This window comes from Phoxinus phoxinus, assembly GCF_949152265.1.
Source record: "Phoxinus phoxinus genome assembly, chromosome: 9".
NCBI classification, from domain to species: domain Eukaryota; kingdom Metazoa; phylum Chordata; class Actinopteri; order Cypriniformes; family Leuciscidae; genus Phoxinus; species Phoxinus phoxinus.
In genome coordinates, this window is record NC_136884.1 from 36289089 (window position 1) to 36299431 (window position 10343).

Below are 10343 nucleotides of genomic sequence, written 5' to 3' on the forward strand. Positions count from 1 at the left end.
CTGGCACAAAAACTGACTTGCAAAGTTTAAATCATTATATTGTTGTTTTGTGAAAGAGTGATCAGAATGATTTTCACATCATTTTGTAGTAAACATTCCAGCCTACAAGAATGGTAACTCAAAAGTCTTGTGCCAAACTATTCAGTATGAGTTATATGAGCTCATTGCAGTGACAAATTTTTTCCCAAAACTTACTAACCACGCATAATATTTTTTTTCTATAAAATGCAAACATGTAACTTCCATTTTGCTCACATATTATTGTAGCAGAGTTTGTGCTGCAATACAGCAGAATTATGTGTTGGCCAAAGGTATGTTGTAAGTAGCTGAAATAAGCACAAATGTCAGGACATGTCAAAACCTCTCAAGGGCCCCAAAAACCCCTCAGACCCCAGGGGGTTAAAGGTGCTTAAGGAATATGAAAGATCTGAAGATGGTTTAAGTAGCTACGCGGCAGTGCAAAAGTCACAAGGTGGACACGTGAAGGAAAGAACTAGCATTATGCTTCCTCAGCAAGCTAAAACGAACACTCATGTTCACCCACAAACACAGCACTCCCAAATACAACAGCCATCTCAACCGGTCTCCAATTATGTCACTAATGCTCAACCTAACAAAGGCGATGACATACTAGCGGTTATGCAAAAACAGAATGTAATCACTGAGCTACTTGTAAAACAACAGCAGCTGTCTCATCTACCAACAAAGGACATTCCTGTGTTCAAGGGTGATGCGCTACAATACAAATCTTTCATGAGAGCGTTTGAGCACGCAATAGAGCAGAAAACCAGCAATGATCAAGACAAATTGTACTTCTTGGAACAATTTACGGCCGGTGAACCTCAAGAGCTTGTTCGCAGCTGTGCTCATATGACACCTAACAAAGGATACTGCGAGGCGAAGCGACTACTTCATAAGCACTATGGGGATGAATTACGGATTGCCAGCGCGTACATTGACAAAGCTCTCAAATGGCCTCAAGTGAAGTCTGATGATGGGAAAGCATTGAGCGCCTATGCAATGTTTTTGATTGGATGTCGCAATACCATGGAAGACATCGAATTTTTAGAGGAGATGGACAACCCAACCAACTTACGGACAGTGGTGTCTAAGCTACCGTACAAATTGAAGGAACGTTGGCGAGCTGAGGCTTATGACATGAAAGAGCGAAGAGGCAGGAGAGCAAAGTTTGCTGATTTGGTGAGCTACATAGACCGCCAAGCTAGAATAGTGATGGATCCCCTCTTTGGTAATATCTCAGACAGCCGCCCAATCCCAAGTGGAAAGACTGACCAAAAGGAAAAGCATTATGGAAGGAAAGAGGTACGTGGAAGCAGTTTTGCAACCAATGTTTCCACCGAAAGCAAAGGGCCTCTAGAAACGCTTGCTAAGTCAGCAAACTCAAGTAAAACTGTGAGTGCCTTTGATAAGCCATGTTTGTACTGCCAGCAATCTCACACCCTTGCCTCATGCAGCAAAATCAAACACCAACCACATAAAGAGCGTGTGGATTTCTTAAAACTGATAGGCTTGTGTTTTGGATGTTTAATTCCGGGTCATCTTAGCAAATTTTGCAAAAGAAGAATTGAGTGTAAAGAGTGTGCTTTAAAGCATCCAGACATTTTGCACATAATGAAAAAAGAAGGTTCTGTCTCACCTGAAAAGAAAGATGGTCATCATGGAAGTGAAGTATCGTGTGCTCAAGTGTCTATTCTGCAAGAGTCCTGTAGCCTAACGGGGGCCGGAGAAGCAGAATGTGTGCTGTCAATAGTACCGGTGAAGATCAAGTCAAAAAGGAGTGACAAGTGTGTTGAAACATATGCCTTTCTGGACCCGGGAAGCACAGCAACTTTCTGCACAGAAGACCTGCAAAAGAAACTAAACATTAAAGGGAAACCAACACGAATACTTCTTAGCACCATGGGTCAAGACAAACCTGGAGAACAGAAGCTCATGAACAGTTTCATCATATCAGACCTGGAAGTGTGTGGGCTGGAAGACACCAAGTTCATTGAGTTACCTAAGGTGTTCACTCATAGCAACATACCTGTTCACACCGAGAACATACCTAAACAGTCAGATATCCAGAAGTGGCCTTATCTCAATGAAGTACGCTTGCCAGAGATAGAAGCAGATGTAGGCCTGCTTATTGGAGCTAACTGTTCAAGAGCAATGGAGCCATGGCACGTTGTTAATGCTGAGGATGGAGGCCCTTATGCCGTGAAGACTGCCATTGGCTGGGTTGTGAATGGGCCCTTAAGAAAAGAACTGGATGATGCAATGAATGAAACGCCTACCTTTTCAGTAAACAGAATTTCTGTGATGGAGATTGAAAAGCTGCTGGTCCAACAGTATAACACTGATTTTCCAGAGCGTAACTACGATGATCGAGAGGAGATGTCTCATGAAGACAAACAGTTTTTGCAATCTGTGCAGAAAACGAAAATTTTTGAGAACGGGCATTACAGCATTGGACTGCCACTCAGGAATGAGAAGCTCCAAATGCCTAATAACCGTTGTGTGGCTGAACAGTGCATAGCCTGTTTGCTTAGAAAGTTCAAGAAGAATCCTGAATTCTTTGAAGAGTACAAGGGCTTTATGGAAACCATCATTGACAAGGGCTATGCTGTCCAAGTTCCAGTTCAACAGCTGAACCGTGACGACAACAGACTGTTTTACATACCACATCACGGGGTGTATCACCCAAAGAAAAGAAAGTTGCGGGTGGTCTTCGACTGCACAGCTTCGTTTCAGGATAGGTCTCTGAATAGTGAACTGCTCCAAGGACCCGACTTGAACAATACGTTAGTTGGTGTGCTTTTAAGATTTCGTGAGGAGCCAGTAGCTATAATGGCGGACATCGAGTCGATGTTTTATCAGGTCAAGGTACCGGAGCGTGACGCAGACCTACTCCGTTTTCTTTGGTGGCCCAACGGCAAGTTGAACGAACCTATGGAGGAATTCCGAATGACCGTGCACCTCGTTGGAGCCACTTCTTCACCGAGTGTTGCTTTATATGCACTGAAAAAAACTGCTGAAGATTACAAGGCTGATGTATCTCCAGAAGCTGTACAGACAGTTCTGCGTAACTTCTACGTAGATGACTGTCTGAAGAGTGTAGCTAACGAAGAAGATGCGGTAACCTTGGCTAAAGATCTTCGTACCCTGTGTGCCAGCGGAGGGTTTGCTTTAACAAAGTGGATGAGCAATAGCAGGAAGGTGTTAATGTCAATCCCTGAAGAACATAGAGCTAGCGAAGTGAAAGACCTGGATCTAAGACATGACGCTTTGCCAATCGAGAGGACCCTTGGTGTACAGTGGGACACAGAAACTGATACTTTCACTTACAGTATGAAGCTGCAAGACAAGCCGATGACCAGAAGAGGCATTTTATCAGTCGTGAATTCCATCTACGACCCCCTTGGCTTTTTGGCTCCGGTCATCTTGCCTGCTAAACTCCTGCTGAAAGATCTTTGTAAAGAACAATACGGATGGGACGAGAACATTGGTGGAAAACACGCTGAAGATTGGAAAAGAAGGATCGAAGATGTCAGTCATCTCTCTGCCTTCAATGTGAGCAGGTGTTGGAAGCCTGTAGATTTTGGATGTACTGCAGCAGCACAGTTACATCATTTTTCAGATGCTTCAGAGTCCGCATATGGCACTGTGTCTTATCTGCTGCTAGAGAATAGCCAAGGTGAGAAGCATTGTGCATTCCTCATGGGGAAGTCAAGAGTAGCCCCACTCAAACTGGTCACCATTCCCAGGCTCGAGTTGACCGCAGCAGTTGTCGCTGTTAAAGTAGACAAGATGTTACATCAAGAGCTTCAAGTTCCACTGCAACAATCTATTTTCTGGACAGACAGTACTACAGTGCTCAGATATATTGACAGTGAAACTGCTCGTTTCAAAACCTTTGTTGCAAACAGAATCTCGTTGATCCGAGAAGCAACCAAGCCATCGCAATGGAAGTATGTCAGAACAACGGAAAATCCTGCAGATCAAGCCAGCAGGGGACTGAAAGCTAAGAATTTGGTGCAAGGAGGAACCTGGATCAATGGGCCGGATTTCTTGCTGAACAGTGAATGTGATTGGTCGGAACAGCCTGTGCGAAGGAAAGAAAGCCTTCAAAATGATCCGGAAGTCAAGAAGGGAGTTACAGTCAACATGATCAAAGTTGAAGAAAACATGGAACCAATCGACAAATTGATCAACTATTATTCGGACTGGCATAAATTAAAGAGATCAGTGGCCTGGATTTTAAAGGTGAAGGAAAATCTGTGGAAACTGAAAGAGAAAAGAAAGGAAATATCAAGAACGATCAGGCAAGCGGAAAAGAACCCTGAAAAGGAAAGTTCAAAGTTAGAACAACAAATGAAAAAATTCAAAGCAACAGAAAAGAAATCACTTACCATGGATGATCTGGTTGCAGCAGAATCGGAAATAATCCAATTCAGTCAAAGACAACAGTTTGGAGAAGAAATCAAAGTACTGGAGAAAGGTAAACAGCTCAGTCGCAGCAGTCAGCTGTTTAAATTGGATCCGATTCTTCAAGATGGCACATTAAAGGTTGGTGGAAGACTCCACAAGTCCGCTATGCCAGAAAATGCTAAACATCCAGCAATTCTTTCAAAGCATAGCAGAGTTGCTACACTGATTTTGAGAGACATACACCAAAGAACAGGACACTGTGGACGCAGTTATGTCTTGGCACAACTGAGATGCAGGTATTGGATCCCACAAGCCAATTCTGCAATTCGAAAGATCATCAACAAATGTACAGTGTGCCGCAGGATTAATGGAAAGGTTGGTGAGCAAAAAATGGCAAACTTGCCTGAAGATAGGCTCTTGCCAGGTAAGCCTCCTTTCACAAATACCGGCGTTGATTTCTTCGGGCCGTTTGATGTCAAGCGGGGCCGGGGTACAGTCAAAAGATACGGCGTGATGTTCACTTGCCTCACTCTCAGAGCGGTGCACATCGAAGTTGCAGATAGCCTCGACACAGACTCCTGCATTAATGCAATTCGTCGCTTTATGTGCAGGAGAGGTCAAGTTACCATCATGCGTTCCGACAACGGCACAAATTTTGTGGCCGCTGAAAGAGAGTTGAGAGAAGCCATTCAACTGGTGGATAATGACAAGATTGAAAAGGCCTTGCAACCAAAAGGAATAAAGTGGATATTCAACAGCCCAGCCGCTTCACACCAAGGCAGGATCTGGGAAAGACAAATTCGGACTGTGCGAAGAATCCTTAACTCTCTTTTGAAAGAGCAAGCAGTGAACGATGATTGTCTTCTGACAATAATGTGCGAGGTCGAAAGCATAATCAACGGTAGGCCGCTTACAACTGTTTCAGATGATGTGAACGACGTAGAACCTCTAACACCCAATCACTTATTGCTGTTGAAATCTCAACCCAAAATGCCTACAGGGATTTTCAGCAAAGATGACATGTACACAAGAAAGAGATGGAAGCAGGTCCAGTATCTTGTGGATTTATTTTGGACTAGATGGACACGTGAATACCTTCCACTTCTTCAGGAGCGCCAGAAATGGCTAAAGCCAAGAAGAAACTTCATGACAGGAGATGTTGTGCTATTAGTGGACAGTTCTTCCCTACGGAACTCCTGGCTCATGGGAAAAGTAGTTGAAACGTTGCCGGACTCCAATGGAACAGTACGAAGAGTGAAGATAAAGACCAAGACCAACACTCTGGAAAGGCCTGTAAACAAACTGTGCTTGTTGGAAGAGGCGACGTCAGAAGAGTAAAAAAAAAGGGAAACAAGTTGATAGTTTATGGACATTTAAAAATTGTTTGGCTCTCAGTGTTTAAGTTTATAATTGCTTAGTCCTCCTGATTAACCAATTAGGGGCCGGGTAATGTAAGAGCCACATAAGGACTAGTTCATCTGAAATAATAATTTAGTTTAAAACCAGTAAAAGATCATTTATAAGAAATATATTGGTTAAGTAATGTTTAGTAATGCATGATTTAGTAATGTTTAGATTTGATAATATTTCAGTATTTTGAGCTTCCAGTCAGATAGCACTACGTCATAGCGTAAGCGATTGGATGTAGTTAGTTTTAGTTTGAAGTTAGAGACGTTGGAAGCAACACAGTTTTTTGACCGTGCGTACCCTTGTCTAGGCCTATGTATAATTTTGTTTTATAATTTTGTTTTGGAAGTAAACATTTTAAAAGAAGACCGTTTGGTTTGCTCGTGTTTCAAATACTGGTTGTATTAGACTGACTTCAAAAAGTGGTAAGAAAAAGAAGAAACTAGGTGCCACTATATGAGGATAGGTGAGGGAAAAAAAAGGCAACTCCCAGACTATGCTCCTGTGAGGAGTACAGTCTGGGAACAGGAAAAAAACACCTCAGCAACATTAGCACATAATCAGTACTACGACATGAACCCACAAGACTTGCAATAAGGTAACCCAGCACAGGCAAGCAGCCACCCGGTCCTGCAGCCATTTTCGGCGCTGGTCACAGACCTGCCTGTCAGACTGGTGGTACAAAGCGGCGAAGGCGAGGGATGCGGGGTGGGGGGGTGATTGTATATCTGTATATATATGTAAGAGTTGGTGTATGTGTAGGCCTGGAGATTCGCTCCGCCTGGCATCCAAATCTCGGTGCCTCAGTCCGCAGGATGTCATAGCGTTAACACAGCAAGTTGCCATGGAGACAACCTTGATTAGGTCCCAAACAGAGTCAACAATCAGCAGGTGTCTGTGAGAAATGGGGGAAGGAACGCAAGAGCGGCTCACTGCAGTGCTCTTCCGGGGGAGTTGTTGTTCCAACAGCGGCCTTGGCCGAGGCCAGTGCTGGTTGAGGGGAGCCGAAAGCAGATAAGATTGGGATTATTTGGTCTTGGGGCGAGTAGCCGCATTCCTTTGCACGACTACTCTCTTAGTCCATTCTGGTCCATCAGCTTTTGCAAAGCCGTGAGCTTCTCCATGATGTTATCCATAATGCGGTTCATAATAATCCCAGCCTGAGTGCTGACCGCTCTGCCCACTGCTTCAATCATGCCGGGCAGCATTGTGGGGCTTTGGACAGCTGTCACCGTCTTCTTAATTTCTTGATAAACCAGGGCAATGCCTAATCCAGTCAGCAAAAGGCCTGTTATCATGGTTCCGACTAGATAGATATCTTCAATGTCCTCCACGGAAAGAGCCGCCAGACACACGACCCGCCACCTCTCCCACGCATCCATCGTGTAGCCAGCTGCAAACGTTCCGGCAGGGCAGTCTAGTTCCCCCGAACCCAAGCTTCTCGTCGAGAAGATGGTGTCAATTGCGTTGAGAGACCAGTTGATCAAATCCATGATTTTTAGTTTGGAGAGCAGTGCGGAGAGAGTCTCTCAAAGTTAAGACATAAGACTAGACGAGAGGAGCGAAGCAGGGAAGGTAAGGGGGGGGGGAGAGAAAATGCGACCGCCTTCGTTGAGAGCCAGAAGAGAATCGAAGAGTATCGAAATGTATCTATGTAGTTTGTTGTTTCTCCAAACTTTCAGTCCAGCCATTAATCACTCTGAGCTACTTGCCTCCTTCACTTATGATCAGCTCTTAAAAACCTCCGACTGCGGCGGCTTTTTTCAGTCCAAATATCAGGGTTTTTATTGGTTCGTTTACGATCAGATATTTATATGATATTTATTGGCTACCGAAATGCCGGTCAAAGATTTGAATATCAATTCAAATTGTACTCAGTAACGAAATATGATTTTACAAGTAGCGAAGTAGATTACTTAGCTTAATATCTACTTGAGACAAGTAAAATGACAGATTTAAAAATATACTCAAAAAAGTACCAGTACCCGAAAAAACTACTTAATTACAGTAACTTGAGTAGTTGTAATTCGTTACTTCCACCTCTGAAAGCTTGATGACTCATCTAGCACAGTCTTTTTCCTCCGTCCGGGGAAACTAAGCAGAGGGTCCGATGAAATCGTTCGATGGTTTCGTTTTAATCAAGATTCGGTGGAAGGCTTGCCATCTTGTTCCACACAGTGATGAACTCAGTCCATGTAATCGCCGTGTCCAGAATGAAAACACTCAAAACGAACTCAAAATCACTCGTAACAACAAAATATAGTTCAGTTCAAATAAAAAAATACATCTCTAGACGGCAGTGATGTTACAGCGTATCGCACATGCGACGCAATTTCTATTGAAGCTCCATATCGGGGTGTGTGTTGGTTTCCCAGAGTCACGTGATCTCTGAAGTCTCACTTTCTGTCCAATCACGTGCACGTTTCACTTTGGGTGTCAGAAGGCTCGAAACCCAGATCTTACTTAAACGGTTAGTTCACCCAAGAATGAAAATTCTGTCAGTAATTACTGACAGAGCACAAATTAAGATATTTTTGATGAAATCTGAGAGCTGTCTCACTCCTCCATAGGCTTCTAAGCGATTGAAACTTGCTGGCCCAGAAAGTCAGTGAAGAAAATGTTTAAATAGTCCAAGTGACTACAGTGGCTCAACCATAACAATACTTTTTGTGCAAAAAAAGCCCTCTAGGGGCTTTAGGGGAGCCCAACATGGCCTCTAGGGGAAACAGAAGGAACAGCAGGGTGAAACAAAGTAGCACAAACACTGTTCACTTCGATTTAAACTAATGGGCCATTTCTCCTCGCCAGACATTAGTCAAAGACTGTAAATGGGCATTTATAGGGCAATAAAAATATCTGATAAGCATCTTAGCAGCCTTTTCTAAAACTTCTCCAAAGCCTCCCATGATATGACCTTATAATAGGCTTCATAAAATGCATACTTTTAGTGATATCTTCCTCAGATTTAAAATGAAGCATGACCACACTTGTAGCTACACTTTAGTTGTGGTTATAAGTTGATATCCTACATTAAAAATGGTTTTTTATACATTTAATAAATATATTCTTAATATTTGTTGTTTTTGTTTTATGTTTGACCTTATATATCTCAATATTTATAACAGTTTGATGAATTTTGAGTCTTGAACTGTAAACTCTCAAGGGTTGGCTTTCTAAATATATGTTGCTTATGTGTCTATTCAGATTGAGTTCTGAGCAGAAATCTTTTTATTTTGGCTATGTCATGAATGCATCACTTGCCAAAATTGAGGGTGCCGAGTAAGGGGTTAATAGCGTAACACTCGGTATAAAGAGTTCTGAGCAGAAATCTTTTTATTTTGGCTATGTCATGAATGCATCACTTGCCAAAATTGAGGGTGCCGAGGAAGGGGTTAATAGCGTAACACTCGGTATAAAAGATTTTTGGGACTGAAACACACACATAACCTGTCCAACAGAGTAATTGAAGTCTTCTTGAGGAAATCTTGTAATTCTTGTTCACTTTAAGCTACAGGCGCCCGCACAATTAATTCTGAAGGCAGATTTCTTTGGCCATGGAAACACATGATGGCTGAAATATGATTGGATAAAAGCTCTAGGATAAAAGCTCTTGGGTCAGCTGTACACATCGTCATGTTTTGCTTTGACTGTGTCCACTGCTTCTGTCGAGCACTATTCTGTATGAAATTTCACGAGTTCACACTTACATATAATTTGAAGGGGTAAAGTTGAATGCTTATTTGGCGTGCTGTCCGGAGGGAGGGCATAAGTTTTAATTCGCTTTAGGGCTGAGAGTGTCCGCTCGACAGAAGCAGTGGACACAGTCAGTGGCGCCTCCTGAAATTTTTCATAGGGGTGGCCAGATGGGGCCACATAAAATCTTGGGGTGGCACACCAAAACAATAAACCATAATTTCAGAATTGTATTCTACTGTTGTAGTAAACCGGCCTGAAGAAAACTATCAGAAAGACTTAAAGAATTAGTTCACTTTTAAAGTAAAAATTCTGTCATCATATACTCACCCTTAAGTTGTTTCAAACCTGTATGAATTTCTTTCCTCTGCTGAACACAAAGGAAGATATTTAGAATAATGTCAGTAACCAGACAGTTTTTGGTTCCCATTGACTTCCATAGTAGGAAAAAAATATACTATGGCAGTCAATGGGAACCAAAAACTGTCTGGTTACTGACATTCTTCTAAATATATTCCTTTGTGTTCAGCAGAGGACAGAAATTCATACAGGTTTGAAACAACTTAAAGGATAATTCCGGTATTTAACACCTTGAGTCTATATTGTAGTTTGTTTTGGATGAACAAGAGTGGTGGACAACATTTTTTTGACAATGGTTCCTCTCTCCGAGTTTTTGACTATAAAAGAATTGGCCATGGACCCATTTAACATGGGAGTCAATGTGCATGTCCGAAAATGTCATTAAAACAACCTTTAACATTATTTTTCAAAACTGTGCAACTCACCGAGTGATTAGTGATGTTAGTTGATGT